The sequence below is a fragment of the Athene cunicularia genome (assembly GCF_003259725.1).
Source record: "Athene cunicularia isolate RWA chromosome 9 unlocalized genomic scaffold, athCun1 chr9_part1, whole genome shotgun sequence".
NCBI classification, from domain to species: Eukaryota; Metazoa; Chordata; class Aves; order Strigiformes; family Strigidae; genus Athene; species Athene cunicularia.
In genome coordinates this window covers 12,296,931-12,316,745 of record NW_020799110.1, presented here as the reverse complement: position 1 = coordinate 12,316,745, position 19,815 = coordinate 12,296,931, and the positions used below count along the sequence as shown (strand labels likewise).

The following is a 19,815-nucleotide window of genomic DNA, read 5'->3' as shown; positions in this document are numbered from 1 at the left end:
GACAAGTTCAGTAAACTTGGAGCCAACTGGAGCCAACTGCTCTCCCTCACCAATAACCTGAGCAGTATTTGGACCATTGAAGATGAGGTGAAAAGTTTTCTCCCCATCCTCCAGACCAGTCTGGACACCCTCTCCCCCATCCCAACATTAACAGAGTTTGTCATGGGTTCTGAATTACCTCGGTGCAAACAATAATTCTTGCCTCTCTAAGCAAGAATTTGGAAAACCAGCTTTTACTGAACAGATAAGTCTGGTTGAGATTTGTGATCAGATGCAATGCACGGTACAGCGTGTGACCTGGAGAAATATTACCATCAGCTAACAACAGCACAAATTTCTTTCTTCCCTGTCCTTCATTAGCCTCAGAAGCTGGCCTTGCCAGCAGCAGTAATGCAAGCTGAGACAACAAAGCACATTAATGATGGGCCCTGTCATGTTCTGTATTAATTACTGTAGCTAGTAGTAAACTGTTGGTTATAAATTATGTTTTGATAAACTGCCCTTTCTTTGACAAGCCAGCTCCAATGTTTAATGTTGCACTTAATCCTCAAATAATACCCCAGGAGTCCTCACCGTACCCAGCAACAAATCAAAGCAACCTTCAAAAGGCTGGCAGAGGTCCTCTTTTCCTACGCACCCCGACCTGAAACTATCCCATTGCACCAATTTCATTACAGATCAGCTCCAAAAGCTGAGCTGCCAAAACCAGCAGCACACTTCAGCACCGAGGGTCATACAGAGGTGCCCCAGCACTTCTCTGGGCAAGGGAGCAATGTAAGAGCGAGAGTAGAGCATGTTTATACACACGTATAACAGTTTTCCAGAAAGGCTGCAGCATTACAGTGTTTTGCAATGTAAAATAGCAGGGCAGTAAACCCCAGAATATCTCAACATTCAGAAGAGAGGAGAATTTCTTCTACCTGGGACCGAAATAGTCAACTAAAATCTTTAACTAAAAACATCATATTCTTATTTTTGTTTCTTTTTAATTCAGTGACATTTAGCTAGCAGAACAGCTGTTACCAAAGGTCTAGGAGAGGTGGAATCCCATTTTCTATATAAAGAAAAATGTTTTGGAGGAAACTGTAATTTGACAAAAATACCTGTTTAGCAAAGTACATTTTTAAAAGCGGAAAAATATGTTCTGTTTTTTCTAAGGTAGCAAAAGATCCACCGCGGCTCACGAAAAGGATCCCAAGTCCTAGGAACAAAGACATAAAATTATTTTGCAACACACATACAGGAAAATACGGAGGAGGGGCGTGCCCTTTAAGAAGCAGCGCTGGGAGAGACCCTCCTCTACCTCAGCCAGATGTGCCCATCGCCTTCCACCACCACCAAAATATGTGAAAAAACTAGCCATGGTCTTACCAGAGAGCAGGTCCAGCTCTCAGCAGTGACAACCAGGAGTTTGCAGCTGGCTTCAGACAGAGCTGGGTCAAGTCTGGCACAGCCAGCACTCTCCTTTATTTCACTCTGAAAGCACAGCTCACCACACTGAGCAATGACAAGATGTTGCACATGGGATTTACAGCGCTAAAAACCCAAAAGCTCAGGGAGAGGATCAGCAGCGGCCACTGAGAATGCCATCCCCTCCTCCGCAGAACGACGTGAAGCCCTGCGGCCTTGCTGCAAGTTGTAAATTAAAACTGCTTACAGCAGTCCAGGGTCCAGTCCTGTTCTTCCACCACTGGTAGCAGATGGTGAGTGCTATTATTAAATCTTGATTGCCAGCTTATAATAGTAATTGCATGAAAACTTCTGCCCATGGACAACTCACTATATTTTAGGAAAAAGCAGAAGAAGTCTTGCAGTTAAATAACTTTCTTATTTTAACTTTTTCTTTTTTTTTTTTAAATCATAACATACTTCTCCTAATTGGAAACACACAGAAAATAGGATATGGCCATATTAGTTAAAGGTCAATGCACATTTACCCACCTCTTTCGAAACTGACAGTATTCTCGTGACAGCCATAAAAGCTGCTTTGAATTTTAGTTCCCTAGAAAGTAAATATAAGGAATCCCAAAGCCGTAACCACAAGTGCCACAACTCTTAACACTGATGTCATATTCAGCTCAATGTGTGCTGTAGGAGTCAGGACGGTAAAGCTTCAAAATTATCTCATCTATGGTATACAGGAAGAAAACAGTGATTATCCCCCAGCCCATCGCCCCGGGCGGGTACCACAATGCCTTCATTTGATGCAGCATTAACAGCAGGACATGTTTTATTCTCAAGCATTTAGCGTAGGGCACTGCAGGGCTGGTGGGACCATTTACAGGGGCTGCTGCAGACATGTATCTCATGCTACTGGATGTTTTCTTTCCATTTGCAACTACTCCTTCCAATTTCAACTACCAAACAAATGTTCCCCTTTCTTAAGGAACCGGTTTACATTCACTTGTGCTGATTTGTTTCTGGATCAATTAGCCGGGGAATTTGTTTCTTGATCAATTAGCCAGGGCAAAGGGGGTCGCCTCAGACTGTCCTCTGGTATATTAGATGTAAGGGGAGAGTGTAATTAACAGATGTCAGGCACAGTCCCCCTTGAGGCACTGATTTCTTCCTACTTCAGAAACACATGGGGAGAGCACGATCACCCTTGGCTGTCAGGGGTCCTCCAAAAATCCATAGGCCTGGATTTACAGAAACTGCTAATCATTTTGGATGCTGAGAAGGGGGAAGGCGGAGTCTGATGCTGTAAAGCAGAGAAAATCTCTTACTAGCTGTAACGCCTTAGTTTACTTCAAAAGGAGATTATAAAAATACACAGAGCTGGACAGCCAAAAGACATCCAGAGCAAGGATCAACCAGGAAAACCCCTTTTGATCCCAACCTGTACTGAGGGAGATGCAAACGCTCTTCCTGAACTCAGAGCATCTGCACCTCTGAGGCACCCAGACCAGGGATGGCTGCAGCCTGACAAGTTTGCTCCCCAGCTCCCCCACTGTCACACCATATCACAGTCATCACATTTCCACCACAGACAATTTGGGTTTCAACAAGACATCTATATATAAAGTTGCACTTCTAGGAAAATCGGCATTTTATGACTAAACACCTTGCTTGTTTCCTTTTAAGGTTTAATTTTTCCATCTCTTCCATAAAGTCCTCAGAAAAAAGCTCAAGCTATTTGATTATTTTCATTACCCCAGAGTTCCATTCACGAGGGTGCAGCTAACAAACCACACAGGACAATACTTGTGCAAAGCTAGTTAAAATATCTTCATTCTGCAAATACTAAACCACCCGAAACAGACCACACAAATGAAAAGCACGGAAAGATAGTCCGCAAGCACGTCAGGCAATCTTGCTGAATATTATGCTTAGCTCTGCACAAGCAATAAAGCATTTTTCACTGCGCACAAAGGTTCAAACTCAAAAAATGGCTTCCCAGAACTGTTCACTCCTACCTGCCCCATAAGGCATAGGAAACCAACCCTAGGGTCTAAAGAAAAAATCCCCTTTGATTTGCTGAGTGATGCCGAGTCTCTCTGGAAAGATATCAGCACTTTGGCTGGGCAGCGTGTTTTAATGTGAGATAACAGACGGAAGAAAGGTTCTCCAAGAAAGGAGATGTCAGTGTCATGCAGCTGCCGGAACGCTGCAAACCTCATATTTCAAACCAATATAAACGGAAAATTGTTACATATCTCTCTCCAGAAGTCAAAAAACACCCCTTTTCACTGTTTACCTTAAAAAGGCTGCCCTGTGTAGGTATCTAGACAATCCAGTGATGTGGCCTGTGACACACAGATGTATGGTGGAGAAAGAAGGAAGTGAAGTCTGGTCTGAAACAACACCGTATGCACATGGTCCTGCACCAGCACCCACCAAAGTATACCTCTACTAGCAGCTCAACTTCTGCAGCCTGCAACTGATGAATGTCTTTTCCACTGGAAACCTTTCTGCAATGATAATCTACTACAGAAGGCAAATCACTAGAGGAAGACACCCAATAGCTTCCAGCCAGAACACAACATGCCTTCAGCAAGACCTTTGATTTTCACAGGCACACACTAAAGTTGTTCTTCACAACAAAGAACAGCCCATCTGTTGCATAACTAACCTTAGGCTGCGTTAGATAAGTCGTGCCTTCTCACAGATCAACTGACCTTAAATAATGTCCCCAGTGTATTCAGAGCCAATAGGTTTCTCTTTTAGAGCTCAACTGACAGGTCTTCTCCTTCCAGCTATTCCTTCAGAAAGGCACACAAAGAAGGTTTTAAGAGAAATCTCATGCTTACTGTTCCAAGAGCAGCTTTCCAGGCCAAAAATTAAGCACAAGATCTCAGCTCCAGAGTTGCGTCTCCCTTCGACGGCTTCTTCAGCACTTCAATGCAACACAGCAAGCAAGAGCCTTTGCAGGACGGAATGGGGGTTGAAGCAGTTGATAACTGGAGAACGCAGCATACCTCGGGACAGACTGCTGCAGTTCTGCCACTGAGTCAAGCCAGAAGGAAAACAGCCAGCCATGCCAATGAAGCACTGCTTTGTATTATGGATAAGGCAAAACAAAGATCTGGTGATGAGCAGCTCTCGCGTGTCATGCAAGGGTCAGCAGCAAAGGCAAATTCCACCCTGGCATTTCCGTTCTTCGCCCAACCCATTACTAAGAGTGGATACAGCAGGATCTTTCATTGCTTATCCAAAAATGCCATTTAAAATAGCTCTGCATCATCACCCTGCTGCCACATTCCACTCCAGAGGTGGGATATCAATCCCCACGCAGAGCTGAAGCCACAGGGCACTGTGCAATGAGCAGATGAGCTCTCCTTACACCATTTCTCCAAACCCTATCCTGTGTGTGAGATGATGCAGGAGCTCTGCAGCAGCTTGCGAGGTGAAAATACTCAGGAAGAGGCAGTGTGAAAGTAAGCAAGTCTCTGCACCACTCAGGGCAGGTCGTTTCATGGTCCATGCAGAGGTCTGATAATTCCTTGCTGGTGGGAGCAACATTTGAGAAGTTAAATCATCTGCAAAGCAGAGCCATTTTCCTTTGGGAATGCAAGTGCCAAAGCAACTGCCCAGTAAGCCTGTGGCAAAGTCGAAAGCACTAAAAGCCTGGTTATTTTCTGACACCAGATTAGCTGTCATACAGCCTCCACTTGAACACCAATTTCCCTACTTAAAAAATCAGGGCCGACAGGGCGTCCTTTCTTGCTGCGTGTTCCTGCGCTCATCCAACTGCTGCTTGATGAGAGTTTTGATACAAGGGCAGATAAAACACACACATCCACCAACTCTCTGATCTCTTCTGATGGAGCACATGAGGGCAAGAGCCTTGCCTCACCTCTTGCAATTGGCCAAACCAGACTTCACTGATAAGGCTCTGCCCTAGAAGAGGCACATTATTTTCTGTATAAGCCATCAGTGCCTCTTGCTGTAACTGCATGACCCCACTAGACTTGCGAGGGTTGTTCGTACTAGAGGAGCTCCACAGCTGCTGAGGAGCTTTCTAGTAAACCGAGCCCTGATGGCAAAGCAAAGGGCTTGCAGAGCCGAGTTACTGGAATCTATTCCTCCCGCATTAGTCAGCATATATGAATACATCCTCTTGCTTCATTAAATTTTAATTGGAGTACATGTGAATAGTTTTGCTGGTTACTTAATCAAAGAGAGTCTGAGTACAAGGTGTTCACATGAAAAGCTAGAAAGCAACATCCTTTCTAGCTTCTGTTTCGGGTTTTTTAAGCATCTACTGTCAATTTCTTCAGGTCAGTTGACATTTTGGGGCTGCTGCAAAGAACCATGAAAAGTAGCCTCAAAGTGCAAATAAAGCACTTTGGAGGGAAACTGGACACAGATCATTAACCCTGCGCGCTTCATTATTATCCTGACAGAAATGAAACGCAAAATCCCCGAGCAGCTGTTGCATTAGCTAGCTGACTGGTAACGCTAAACACAATGATTGCTCCGCTGCTGTGTGTCATGCATGTTTGGGCTGGACTGCCTGCAGTTTCATTATTTTAAGTGTCCTTAGGTACTCTGAAACCACAGCAGATTTGGACCTATAAAAAAAATCCTACTTGTAAACTTTGGGATTTCCTCAGTAATCACCTTCCCTTGTACTGCAACACAGATGCTTATTTGTTCACACACACTTTCCCTGAGCTTAGAGAAACTTTGCATGTCCTTTCTTGCCCGCCTAGAACAGGCTGACCATCTCCAGAACTCCTTCCTTCCTAAAACAATGAGCTGTATGACTGGATTCTGAACTTCCATAAAATCCACATAGCTAGTACAGCTTGAATTGACTTACAGGAGTTCACACCAGCTGAAAAATCTACCAGCAAGGCAACTGCAAGAGCAAAAGGCACAGCTAGGGACAGAACCTCGCTGCCTGACTGCACGAGAAACAAAAAACAGCTATGTTGTTCTACACAGAGCTCTTTGGTAAGTGAATCAACAACAACAACAAAAAAAACCAAAACCAAACCCAAACAACAAAAAAAAGAAGTGCAGCAATTTAAAAGCACAACAAAAGTTACTGGACTGGTCCTGCACACTTTCCCAGAAATGTATATATTCTGTATAGTGATAGGTCCTGGCAGCTTGGGACTGACACACTTTCTATGGCAATGTCCTAATATTAGAAAAATTTGGTCATAAGCTAAAAATGTTACAGAAATAGCACAGGATCATAAGTCAGCTGAGTCAGAACTTGATCTGCTACTTGACTTTTATACTATTTTACTCTTTAAAAAACCCAAGAACAAGCAGCACATCACACAGTGAGGTTTGGGGTTTTTTTTTTCCAAACAGATTGCTTCTGTCATCATTTGTGAAGAAGAATAAGCCTTTGTGGGGGGGAAGTCACTCAAAAAGGAAAAAATCCATCTGCAAGGAAGCGAAGGACATCGATCCCTTCATGCACCAGAGCCACGTGTGTAGCAAGCCCCTCACTAACACTGCAGCCCCTCTGTGTGCAAGCTCTGGTGGGCAGGAGGCTGCTTCTTGAAGAATCCTCCATCAGAATCCCAGGGGTGAGGATGGGATCGTACCTGGTAAAACCCAGGAATCTTCGATGTGCAATGCAGTCTTCAGCATAAAAGCATTTTATTTGCACTCTGTACTTGTAAATCATTGGTAAATAATTAACAGACAGCATAAGCATGTAACAGAACTGAGTTGCAGGTGTTAGCGAAGGCAAACTGCTATAAATGGATATGTCACAGTAATAAGCCTCCTGTTCACCTGTCGGGTGCTGTAGAAATTCATTAAAACAATTTAGTTTTCATAAGTTAACCCCTGACACTCAGAACCTACTAGAAAGCACAGCCATACTCCTCTGTTATTCATTGCCATAACTCTTTCTCCTCTCACAGCTTGGGCAGTCTTTACATGATGAAACCATGAACCGCCCCAGACTCCTCTTGCTGGGGAGAGCCCTGGGGCCACACACAGGCCCATTCATCCATCCAGTGGCGGAAAGGGGAGATGGAAGCAAGGAGCCTTTCCCCAGCATTCTGCTGGGAGCTGCTGGACTCTCCGGCTGTAGCAGCAGGAAGGGATTTGCCTAACACGAACACATGAACGCATGAAAGAGACCCACTCACTCCACATCTTCTCTTCAGTTTCTCCCTCTCTCCTGCTGCTCCCCGTGCCCTACTGGCTGTTTCCACAAACACAGCCCAGGAGATTTGGGTTTTTCCCCTACGTGTAGCAGGAAGGCAAAGGAGCAGAAATCCTCCGGCCAAGCATCACACTGCAAAGAGCTCTCTGCACTCCTTAAAACACTGGAGACATCCGGCATCACAGCATTTCAGCCACAAACACGCAGCTGCTTGAAGGGCAACAGGCAGGAGCCTGCTAAAACACCAAGGAAAGGGGAAAGGATGAGTCCTTGGAGAAAAGTGCATGACTAAAAAGTTATTCAATCCAAAGCAGCGCACCAAGGAAAGTAAATTGTCAGTGTTTTGCAATTGTTTGCTGCACGTCCCTCAGAAAACATGCAGATCCCTGCTCGTCTACAGCTCTGCCTCGAAACAAAACCCAAAAAGGCCCTTTTCCTGACAAAAACTTCAAAATGTTTAAGCTCATTTCACCGTGTTTGTTTTGGTTTTTAATACAGTAATACACAAGAAATGACTTCTTGATTATTTTTTAATTTTTTTTTTTCCTCAAAGTACAGCTCCCATAAGCTTAAAAGTAAATGAGAGTGCTTTGCTTCCTGGGGTATGTAACTGGAACATTTTCCTAGCACCTAATAAAACATTGTTTGGTTGATACTAACCATTAAAGTATGTGTTTCAAGTCATGTAATGTTCCCTGTGAAATTTGCCTTTTTGCTCCATGAAAAAAAAGGGGCACTGAAAGGAATTCTGCAGCCATAAGGATCTCGCTTATTTCATGGAAGTATCATTTTAAAAGCCGCACAACATGATCAAAGCACTGTTGAGAACAGATGTTCCAGGCTTTACAAATTCCAGCATAAGTATTTTTATGACATTTATCACTGCTAAATTCTTTCAGCCAGCTTTTTCCCCTGAGAAGCATGCGGGCACTTTCCTCCTCGAGAAAGACGTGTTCACGCACAGCCACAGCTCCTGTCACCTCTCCTCCCATCATCCCTCCCCGTCCACCACGAAGGAGGGCTGTGCGGTTTCCCCAGCGGCTGTGGTGGCAGCAGCCCCAAACAGTACTGGTCCTGCAGAGCTGGGCATGGTGTTCCCCACTTCACAAGCAGAACTGATGTAGGACCTGTGTCACTGTAGAGCCCAGACGCTGGCTCTCAGCTCACTGCTCACACTGCCCCTCTCTCAGAAATCTCACTGCTCCACCACCCTGACACGAGTACAGCCTCCAAAGCCCTCCATAAGGTTTCTTCTTGTTGATCAAGGCAAACGCCATCACCATCCCTCAAGATCACAGCAGACCACCAATGCCATGACAAGCCCTAAGCAACCTCACCCAACCCTGAAGTTAAGCCTGCTTTGAGCCAGGGGCTGCACGAGAGACCTGCAAGGGCCTTTCTATCTTAAATGTTGGAGGACTACAGATCTCGGGTAGGAGCCCTCAATCACATCAACACCCAAGAAAGCACCTTCCCTGGTCCCCCAGCTCCTCCTACAGACGTGGGAACCCTCTGCCTGTGCACAGGACCTAGAATTGTCCCTCCCTGGCTGTAGCAGGAGACACTCACCAGTACCCAGCTACTAGGCTAGAGGCAAGCAAGAGATGCTCAGGTAGCTAATACGCTGGATGCTACTAAGGTCAGACGAGCAGAACCAGGAGTGACAGCAGGGACCTGCAGGACTGTGCAGGAACCTGCTCATTCTTGGGAGAGCAGCAAGTCCCCCTTCCTGGAGGTGACCATGGAGGCAGAGAATGCCTATTTCAAGTGCAATTCAAATCACAGCCAAATTTCCACTGAGAGTGAAGTTCCCAGGAATTTTAGCTCTCCACAGTCGGTTTCTGTGCATTCATCTTCCCAGAAGCATCACCAAGCTTTCTGGTTGACAGTGTGCAGTACTAGGCAGTTTCATGAGAGTGAGCTGTGTATCAACACAATAGTCACAACTACCCGAGAACCTGAAACACACAGTTTATCTCTGAAGAATAACATGGGTTTTTGTACCCCAAAAAAAACGGGATCTGAAACAACCAGATCCTTTCAAATTTCACATATTCACAGAAGAGGGTGTTTGTGAAGAGGACCCCGCAGCACATCACTTCTCTAATATGTGCCCAGTTTAGTTTCACCTGTTTCCATGCACTCCCTTCCCAATTCCTACAACCTGCTTGCACATCCTGTTTCACTATGAACATGAGCTTCTGCCCCAGGGCAGCACTGCCTTCACTTCTCCTCATGGGGTGAGCTTAGGTAACAGTCAAAATGGAAGAAAAAAAGAAAAAAAACCAGACAAGTTTACCCCTCTTGCTTGTCCAGGCTGTGAGCCTGATCAAGGCATTGCCAGGGCTGTGGCAGCTCTTCAGCATGGCATGGGATACCACTGAAACTGCAAAGGGGTAAAACTTCGGGGCACCACCAAAGTGCCAGGTCCACCATGAGTCATCCATAATAATAAGACAGGAGAGCAACCTCCGAAAAAGTAGCACAAAGCAGAGGAGGTCTCAGAGCAAAGAAGGATGAGGAAAACACATGAGAGGAGAAACATGTCAAGTTCCAGTGACAGAGAGAACAGGGATGCTGGAGGTGAGTACACCTCTGTTGTTCTGAGGAACAACAAGGACAACGGAGGGTCATAATCTGAAGAACTCAAGCAGAAGCTGAAGGGTGTTGGAGGAGCAAACTCAAGCAGAGGCAGGGCCTGAAAAAAGCCTCCACCAGCAAAGGAATCACAAGCAATCACAGCAACTGTCTTCCTCTTGCCAAATGCCTATGCTTTTCTTGATGAACCTCTTAGTCTGAAGACTTTTTCTGTTGTTTAAAATTCATTTACTTCATTTATGAGGTACAACTTTGTATTTTAAATGTACACAGAAAATTTGCCCTCAAAATGCCTTTTGCTGAAAATTAAAATACACCCATGAAATCTTATGATGCTGGCAACAGGGATTTTCTCTCTGTATGGGCACACATGTATGTTATGTGCACAAGCAGGTGCATGTGCACAAGTATACATGCATTCACATCTACGCTACAGCTTTTCTGCAAAAGGACTGTTCCCCAGTGTCCTCAAAGGGAGAACAGAAACAGGGGGGGCACACAATGCCGTCACACAGTCACACCATGCTCCTCCACTCCAACCTCAGAGACAGCCAGCACTGACATCAAAGTCCTGTCTTCCTGCAGGTCCTGTCTGGTCCTTCCCCTCTGCTGCAGGCACAGCTGCATCACCTCCTGGGCTGCAGCCACGGCTGGGACACGGGGCTGGGACACCCTGCCCTCGCACTGCTCCAGTGGCAGTGCCATCAGTTACAGAGGGGGAGAATGCTGTCTTCAGAGCCTGGGACACAACAAGGGAATTTTAAAAGGGCACTCAAGTTGGCATCAGGACTTATCAATAATGTTATGTTGAGTTAACATCACAACCCTGCTCCAGACTTGAGCTTGTTTCAGCACCTTGTCTTCCCACCCCAAGCGAATTTGCTGAGCGATTTTAAGAAACAGAAAAAAGGCTGTGACCAATTTTCAGGCCCTCTGATTTAGCCATTAAAAAAGAAAAATAAATCCTACAACATTTTCTTCCTGTTTTTCTAAATAAAAATAATGTATAGCCCTAACTTGATAATAAATATGCTCAAAAGCTGTCCTTAAGTAAAAGCTTTTGATAACAAATTGCCTGTGTTAACTGCTATTTTACTGTTGAATTTTTTATTGTTGCTTAAGCACTGCAATTATGCTAATAAGCCTGAGAGGATGGTACACTAAAGCATTGAATGTGACAGATATAATACTCAATAAAATGTTAATCTTACCTGAAAATTGGAATCAAACAGCCTTATTAGTATTTATGGATATGGCATCTCCAACATGTTTCTTAAGAGGAATACATATATGCAATAGATATTTCCAAATACACCCTGCTATTTCTCGCGCCTCCATACGATTTAACTCAAGGTGGCTATTAGCCCTGCTGCTAATTGCCAGTCCCTTTTGGAATAAGGAAAAAGAGTGTCGGTGTCTGGACTGTGCGTAACTCCTGTTTATCGGAGGGCTTTTCTCCCTGGCACGTCAAAGGCGGCAGCTATCCATGGGGATGGGGACACCTCTCCCCAGCTCATGGCAGGGCCACCAGGTAGGTGCAGCAGCACACAGCGAAGGCACCCTTCTGCCACCTTCAGTAATCTATTTTTACCATATCTCTACTTTTATGTGCAAGGCAGGTAAATCCAGCAAAGGTTTAAGTTATTTACAGGCATTGGAGAAATGGCTTTTAGAATTTAAGATGGGACTAAACACTAATTTATTTATTTTATTTTTGAGACGATGCTGACAAGGAACCAGACACATCTGTTTCACTGAAAGCTACAGCTTTGCAGAGTTGGACCCAGAGCCACAGGGCTGTCACAGGGGATCTGTCACTGAAGTGCCGCATGGTTTTCCACAAGTCACATTACATTTTGCACTGTTACTTCACGACCCAGCCCCAGTCTGCTTTCTCTATCGATGGCATAAATTTTTCAGAGAATGAGCTGCCTTTCACCACATGTAGCTTTTCTTTTTTTGGCCAAACCTACGGGTCTCAGACCCAGCCTTGGGGTTCCACTGCCATGCAGTCTCCTGTGTGTAAAACAAGTGGTCTTCAACACCTTCACTTTCTTCTCTATGCAAGGAGGAAGAAATAACCTCAGAAGAGCCACATGCTTCTCACATACTATACTTCCATCCATGACCACACTCTATAGAGAGACCATTTCTACACAACAGACTGGTGTGGGTTTCAAACACTGCAGGTTAATGCTTGAATAGCAGCTGCTGGCTCCCAGCTTCACTCCTCATGCTGCTCTCACCCACAGAAGTCAATTCTGCTGACAGGACAGCAGAAACATCGATAATCAGCATTATACTTTCTGACAGACAAGCAAAATTCTGGCCACTGGATGCTGCAAGACTCCTTGGTGGCAAACACTAGGTGGGAGACATCTAGGAACTATTTCCATGAACTGTCACAGCAGGGAAAACCCAACCAGCTGCCCACCAAAATCTGGGATTCCCAAAGCGCCCAAACACTCATAACAAGCAGCCCACAGGGCACTGCTCACAACACACCAGGACACGCTAGGACTTTCTTAAGCAACGCCTGCAGTGCACACTGGCTTGCACTCGGAGTGCAAGGATGGAAATGGGATGGCTTTGCATGACTCAGAGCTTAGAACAGCTCCACAAAACCTCGTTTACAGGCATAAGCAAGGAGTGCAGCATTAGGTATGAAAAAAAAAAAAAAAAAAGAATTTTTAGTTGCAAAATAAAAAAAAACTACTAAATGACTGACCTTGCACCTTGGGGAGCTAGGAGATGCATCCAGGGCTCCTCCGGCCCAAGGTAGCCCCAGCACGAGATGACAGACACCCAACCTTCAGGCGCAATCAGCAAGTTAACCAGGCACACAGCTGCGATGTGCTGTGGGACCGCAAGGCAACTGCTCCCATAAAGGTGGCAGGACTCATCTCTGCCATGTTAAGTGAGTCTTGTCATTACTCTCAACCCTGCAGGGAAATCTCAATTGAACTTTGGCATATTGTTTTCTTTTGCTAAGCAGCAACGCTTGAATGTTAACTCCAATCCTGACAAGCATATTTATGGAGTATTCTTTGCAAATAATCTTACCCTGACCAGCCTGAGAGGTCTGAATCACAAAAAAAATGATAACAACAATAAAAAAGCACAAGGCTGGAAAACCATCACTGCCATTGGCACAACCCCTCAACTTATTAACTGTCCTTGCAACAAGGTGAACTGCAAGGTCTTAGATTTATTTGATTGAGATCAAAAGATCAGGGGGCACACTGTATCTTTCCATGAACGTATTTTGCTTTCAAGATTTGAGCAGATAGCTGCAGGAATTGAAAAGCTCAACAAGAAAAAAAGAAAAAAAGAGGAAAAAACCCACATACAAAGGTGACTTCAGAAATGCATCCCCTTATTTCTCTCTTGACACCATCCACATTTCTTAAGAGTTATTTGAAAGTTTCTTCCATGTTCCCATACCCCTGGGACACAACAGCTTATCTCTGCTAAGCAGATGATGATAACAAACAATAAGACACTACTATAACTCCAGAGGGGACATCAGTATTTGCTGACATTAAGGATGAAAGATAAATATAAGAGAAACCAAAAGAATCCCAAACAAACTCCAACAGGAGACTGAAGAATTTCCCATTGGATTTTGGGTGTCCTATGTGACAGGACAGGTACCTCACTGTACTTCTTAATCAGATTGAGGAAGATGAAGCACCTGAACCCCATTCCTCTCATGATGAAGGCTCAGAGGCTGCCTGAGCCCAGGCAAGGTTTGTCATCTGCAGCTCCCAGGAGAGCGAGGAATAAGCAATGGAACTAAATGAGCAGCCATCTTCAGGACATAATTTCAAGACCCAGCTGGTAAGCCAGCATTTTTAAACACAGAAAAAGCCTGCTGCGTTTGCTGTTCAAGGCAGGACAAAGAAACACAATGGAGAACAGGAATAGAAGAACAAGAAAAGAAAAATTAAACTCTCCTCCATTTCATCCGCCCCTGGAAACAGAGAGAAAGCAATCACTTGGTTCCTCTGTGTTCCAACATGATATTTGTACTTTTCTCAGTATACCTGTATCTGTAGCGTTCTGTTTTCATGTCACAACAAAATAGATGAGATTACCCACCTGAGAGCAAGAGTAAAGCCTTTATATGGATCACAGAAGAGACACAAGCTCCCAGGAACTTGCTACAAAGGAACCAGAGTTGATACAACCTCCTGTTTTTATCACACGTTTACATTAGGTGGGAACAACAGAGGAACAACAGAGGATTAAACTCCTTTTCTGCTAGCTTACACTTCTCTCCAGATCACGATCACCATCCAGTTAAAGACACTGATCACCAGAGTTAACTGCTGTTGTATCAAAGCTCGTCATCAGACCAGGCAGCTTCTTTTGCACAAATACACTGAGCTTTGACTTTTACCTTACCAGTTTTGAATAAGGTTGCTGAGATAAGAATTTCACATGCTCCCATTTCTAACCATTGATGGGTTAAGAGGGCTCTCCAGAAGTCCATTTCTCCACCATATGGAAGGATCAGTTCTCCTAAAAGCATGTCTGCTAGAGCTATTCAGACTTCTTCTTAAGCCTTTCCAATGACCGAAACTGCTTAAGCTTCTTGGACGATCCGTTCCAGTGCTCAGCTATTCCTAATGCAGGAGATCATTTACTAATGTCTCATTTAGATTTCTCTTGTTACCACTTAAACTCATAATTTGTCTTATTTACAGCGGGCAGATTTACAGTTTATTCCCTCTCTCCACAACAAGCTCACTATTTCCAAAATTTACAAGCTGAGGCATCAGTGTGGCTTGCCCTCTCTTTGCCACTCTGATTCTGCTCAAAGCACTTTCTTCACCTTGTTTCTCTGAATGTGTATTTCTTTTCTTACCCCAAGAGACGGGCAGGTAGGATATCACAAGGCTGTTTCAGGAGAAGATGCACACATCCAAAGGCTGATGCATACAGGCACACACAGCATGCAGTTGTAAAGTACTCTGAAAGAAGAAAAAGAAATTATTTGTGTTTACGATGGTGGGCAGAGGGTCCAGTAGTAAAGGAAAACCCAACAGCTCTGAAGTGTAATTTCTTCCACCCCACTATTTAACATTCAAACAGATCTTCAAAAGCAACATCAATGACTATAGATACATCATGCGCCACCACTCAAACTTGGCCACGTTTTCTCTGACAATCACCATAAGTGTTTGATAAATCTGTGTTCTAGGAAACGAAGTGCTCACTGACTTTGTAGAAGGTCCTGTCAAGCTATAAGCAATACCCACCACACATCAAACATCAGATGGCTCCAACTCCAAAGCTTTATTCACTGTCACAGAGGACAAATCTTAATGTTTTCACTGGTGACAATATTTACAGCGTCACTGAAACCAACAGGGACACGACTTCTAGTCTGAGATTTGAGTGTGTATAATTATGGGATAGACCCAGAAAAGTAAGGTCTGAGGAAAGATTGAGTAACTTTTGTGTTCACAACACAGTCCTTGCCTCCCAATCTTCAGGATGTTCTATGTAGCAAAATGAAATCTTTCTCCTGAACACAAGGGCTTGGTGACACGAGAAAATAATAAAGAAAGGATTCACATGAGTGTGTTTTGAAACACAGGGAAGACCTCTGAATAACAAAAACATCCCAAATTTCATGAGAGAGAACAAGCAACAGGGGAGAGCAACAGTAATACATTTGCCATCTTACTTTTGGAGGCTCTCAGAAAAACAGAGCTAGATGGTAGCAATTTGCCACAACAGCATTTTTCACCAGTGGATCACCTTTTGCACCCCATCTTGTCTAAATTCCTGTTTCACCTTAGCAGGGGCTGCTGCTAGCCCCAAAGGATCAAGCAGCTTTGTAACAAATATGCCTTCTCCAAGGGCTGAAGCCAAGAAACACTTCATTTCCCACCTGCTGTGAAAACAAGATGCCTGTTGTACATCTAAGGATGCACCAGTGCAACAACTCAGTGCCCTCTCCATGCACCATCCATCTGACAATCCCTTTTGCTACTGCACTTTGTCCATCTCTAAGCTTCCACTTGGAAGGCTTTTGGTTTTTTTCCTTTGCAATCTTTCTCAGTCGCCCTGGACTTTTGCTTTCCTTGATCATTTCCACCCTTACCAATGCCAACACTTAACAGCCGGTCCAACTACTGTCAGCACAGGAAGGTGACATACTCCTATTTAGCGCAGATTTGATAACAGAAGTGCTGTTTCCAAGGCTAAAGAGGAATACCTGCACCAATAAATGTCCCTACAGCAACACACAGTAGCTGCAGAGATTGAGCAACAAATGCCTGCTGCTGAAGATGAAGAACTCAAAGTAAGCTCAGAATATATGATGGCCAACTAATAAGAGTTTAAATGCATGCTCATCTCTAAGGGTAAAAATAGCTCCAGAGACTTGAGCAAGATCATCTTCAGACGTGTTACCACCCAAAATACTACTGAGAAGAGGATGTTTAGCAAAGGAGAGAGATACAAGGAGTGTTTCCACCAAGAAAATACACCCGTTTCTATGGCTGAACTACAACAGCTGTTGAAAACCATGGAGTAGCGTTGAATGGCAGCTCAGGACAGGGAGCCAAGACGAGTACCACGTGCAACTGAAACTGCCAAGGGATTAAGTTAGGTCAAATGTAATTACACAAACTGGAACCTGGCCAGGGTACTGGCTGGTTTAAGAAAATTAAAAGAGGTGTTCAGAAGTTTCAGAGATGGAGTCCTCCTCCTGTTAATTATTTGGTGAGTCAGTCACTGCAGTCTCAGTACTCTGGGAGGCTGTCTGAAAAAGGGGAAAAAATGAGGCATAAACTTGAAAGGCATTAGAAGCGATTACCAAAAGCCTTTGTTCTCCATGGCAATCCTTGCTGCACTAGTGCACGAAAGCCTTTCATATTCATGCTGAAACGTGGCCTTAGTTCCTTTGATACTTCTGGGAGGAAGCGTTTAAATTTACAAATATCCCGCTGTCAGAAGTTACAGACAACAGTCGAGGAACTTTTGCGTATCCCAGCCAGATCATACACAGCTCTAAACCCAGTTCTCAGGCAGGCAGTGCTCCTGCTGAATGAAGGAATGCAAACAAGGACACATGGAAGCTCACCGAGACCTGGAGCAACGTCTACTCTACTTGCTAGCTGTGTGTGAAAGCCAGGTCATGTAGAAAAGGAGGATGCAACCATGTGAGACAGTGGCCTCACCTTCACGCAGATTTTGGAAGATGGGGAGCATGCAAGGCAAGCAATGGTGAGGAGACCAGAAAGGATGCTTTGTGGTCTGGCAGCTGAGCATCACTTTGAAAGGTTAGATCCCATTTATGCCTCTGCCATAAACCTCCTGAACAATAAGAGGAAAGTCACATATATCAATTTTTTCCCAGAGATTTATTTCTGTGCCTTTTCTGGTTAACTACAGACACAGAAAGACCGTGTCCAGAAGTGACAGGAACCAGCAGTCATGGATTGAGATTCTCCGTTCAATCTCTAATTGAAACTTGTACTATAACCATGTACAGCACTACAAAACATGAAGTGTTCTGAAAAAACAGGCATTATAAGTCTCAGTTTTGGCACCTGAAAATAGTAGATGCCTCCGCTACCTCTGCATCAGAAAATCATCATTAGAGATACACTCATTACTGTCTTTGAAGCAGTTGGATGAGACAGTAAAGCAGTACGGAATTCAAGATTAACCTTTTTAGGTAGCTTATTCAGTGAACTGTTCAGATGATGCACATTAAATAAACCAGTTTTTTGACTGATGTGAAGAAAACAGAAAGATTAAATAACTATCTTCTCAACAAGTGCCATACACCAGGCATGTTGAGTGACATGGTTTCCTCTCGAAGCGACAGCAGGTGAACACAACTGAAGCCTCTGCCATATTGATTTTGTGCACTTTTTTTTTTTTTAACTTTTCAGAAAACAAGCCAGAAAAAGGCAGACATTTCACAGCACAGATTGGTGCAATTTGTGCTAATGGCCTCAGCGTAGATGCAAGCAGCAGCTCGCTTCTCTTCGTGTGGAACAGTCAACAGGGACAAGTTCTGGTGAGACAACTGCTACCACAGCACACCTTGCCCCAGCCTAGCAACACCTCCTCCAGCAGCTTCATAACAAGCAGGACAAGAACTATGAGCAAAGGGGAAAAAGTCTGTGCTGGTTTGCAATGGTGTGCAAAAACCAGAAACAAGCAACTGTGAAACATGGTTGTAGTCTCTGCTGACCACATGCAAGTTGTTGTGCTTCCAAGATGTAGTCAAGTGCTCTTCCAGACAGCAGAACTACAGATGCCCTAAATCCCCCATCCCTGGCACTCCTCTGACAAGGCAAGTCACTTCCTTGGAGTCCTCAGGCACCACAGAGACAGGAAGGACACAAATTTCTAAATAGCAGCAAAACAGTACTACAGTTCTTTCCATTCCTCCAAAAGGCCTTCCAACCAGCCTCCTCTGAGCAGCTCCACTGCTTCAGCCGGGAAGACCTGCAAAAAGAGGTTTTGACAGAAGCAGAGACCCAGCATGGGAAACCAGAGCCAGAGTGGCACAAGTCAGAGGAGACTGTAAGCAGCAACATTATACTGGGTTTTGAGTTTAAAATATTCAGCAAGGTCAATGCAGAGCATGCAGCTATCTCCCGGCCTGTACACGCCCCAAGCTATAGGTACGGGCAGCACTATGCCAACGGCCCTCACCTCACCTGCGCCAGGTCCCCGCAGCAGTCACCAGCAGCTCCCAGCCCTAAGCACCCTCATTAGCAGAAGGTGGAGAGGACGCTTAACAATGATGTTATTGCCCCGAACAGCGGCATGCCTCATCCCTTCTCCTCAAGCCAGGATGAAAAGCCATGCATCGCCTTGGCATTGCAGGGAGCACTCGCCCTGCTCCTCGGTGCACGCCATCACCCAAGCCATGCGCCGGGACTGTCGCAGTAAGGGAGAACAGCAGCACTGATGCTACGCAGACTACGAAGAATGTATTTTTTAGCATGACCACACACACCAGGCCAACCCACACAGCAGATACTGGGGAAAGCAGGACAGCCCAAAGGGTTTCATGCTGAAGAGGGACCAGCTGCCAAGAAGAAAAGGTGGCTGGAACATGAGGGGGAGATCTCCCTGCACAGCAGCAGTGATTAACTGATACTGATAATGGCCTCTAGTACCTGAAATGAAGCATAAGGAAATGTCATGGAAAGGACTAATGCCAATCAGTAATAAAGACAGAGTCAGGGCTGTTGCTCAAATAAGAATTTATTTTTTTTGCCTAGGTTACTTGTTAAAAAAAAAAAAGTTTCCGCATGCAGGGACATCCTGTTCGCTGTATTAAATTAAAGGGATGATTCAAGAGGGAACAGCTTTCGGTAAGCAAGGGGGGAAAATCAATTTCAGGTTGCTACGGACAACTGGGCTGTCTCCTGTAAAACTAAATTGGATTCAGCTCTACGAACCTGAACGCTAAATGTTCCCTGAAATACAACATACACACGCTCTCTAAATAAATAAATACAATAAAATACAGTCTTGTGTCATCGCCTGTTTTTTTTGTGTTTTTTTTTTTTTTCTCTGAACTAAGGATGTGCTCAAACCAGCTAATTACTGCAAAATACAGGACTGGAGTTTTGGCTCAGCAGTAGCTTTCCTGA

The 19,815-nt window shown here is 44.5% G+C and overlaps 1 protein-coding gene across 1 annotated transcript in view; it reads right to left on the bottom strand.

Moving 5' to 3' along the window:
• Positions 1–19,815, bottom strand: part of LPP (LIM domain containing preferred translocation partner in lipoma) — a 305,874-nt gene that overhangs the window by 243,506 nt on the left and 42,553 nt on the right. Inside the window, exon 2 of the mRNA XM_026854985.1 lies at positions 15,048–15,153. The gene's annotated coding sequence lies outside the window, so the exon portion shown is untranslated. The remainder of the gene's footprint in view (positions 1–15,047; positions 15,154–19,815) is intronic.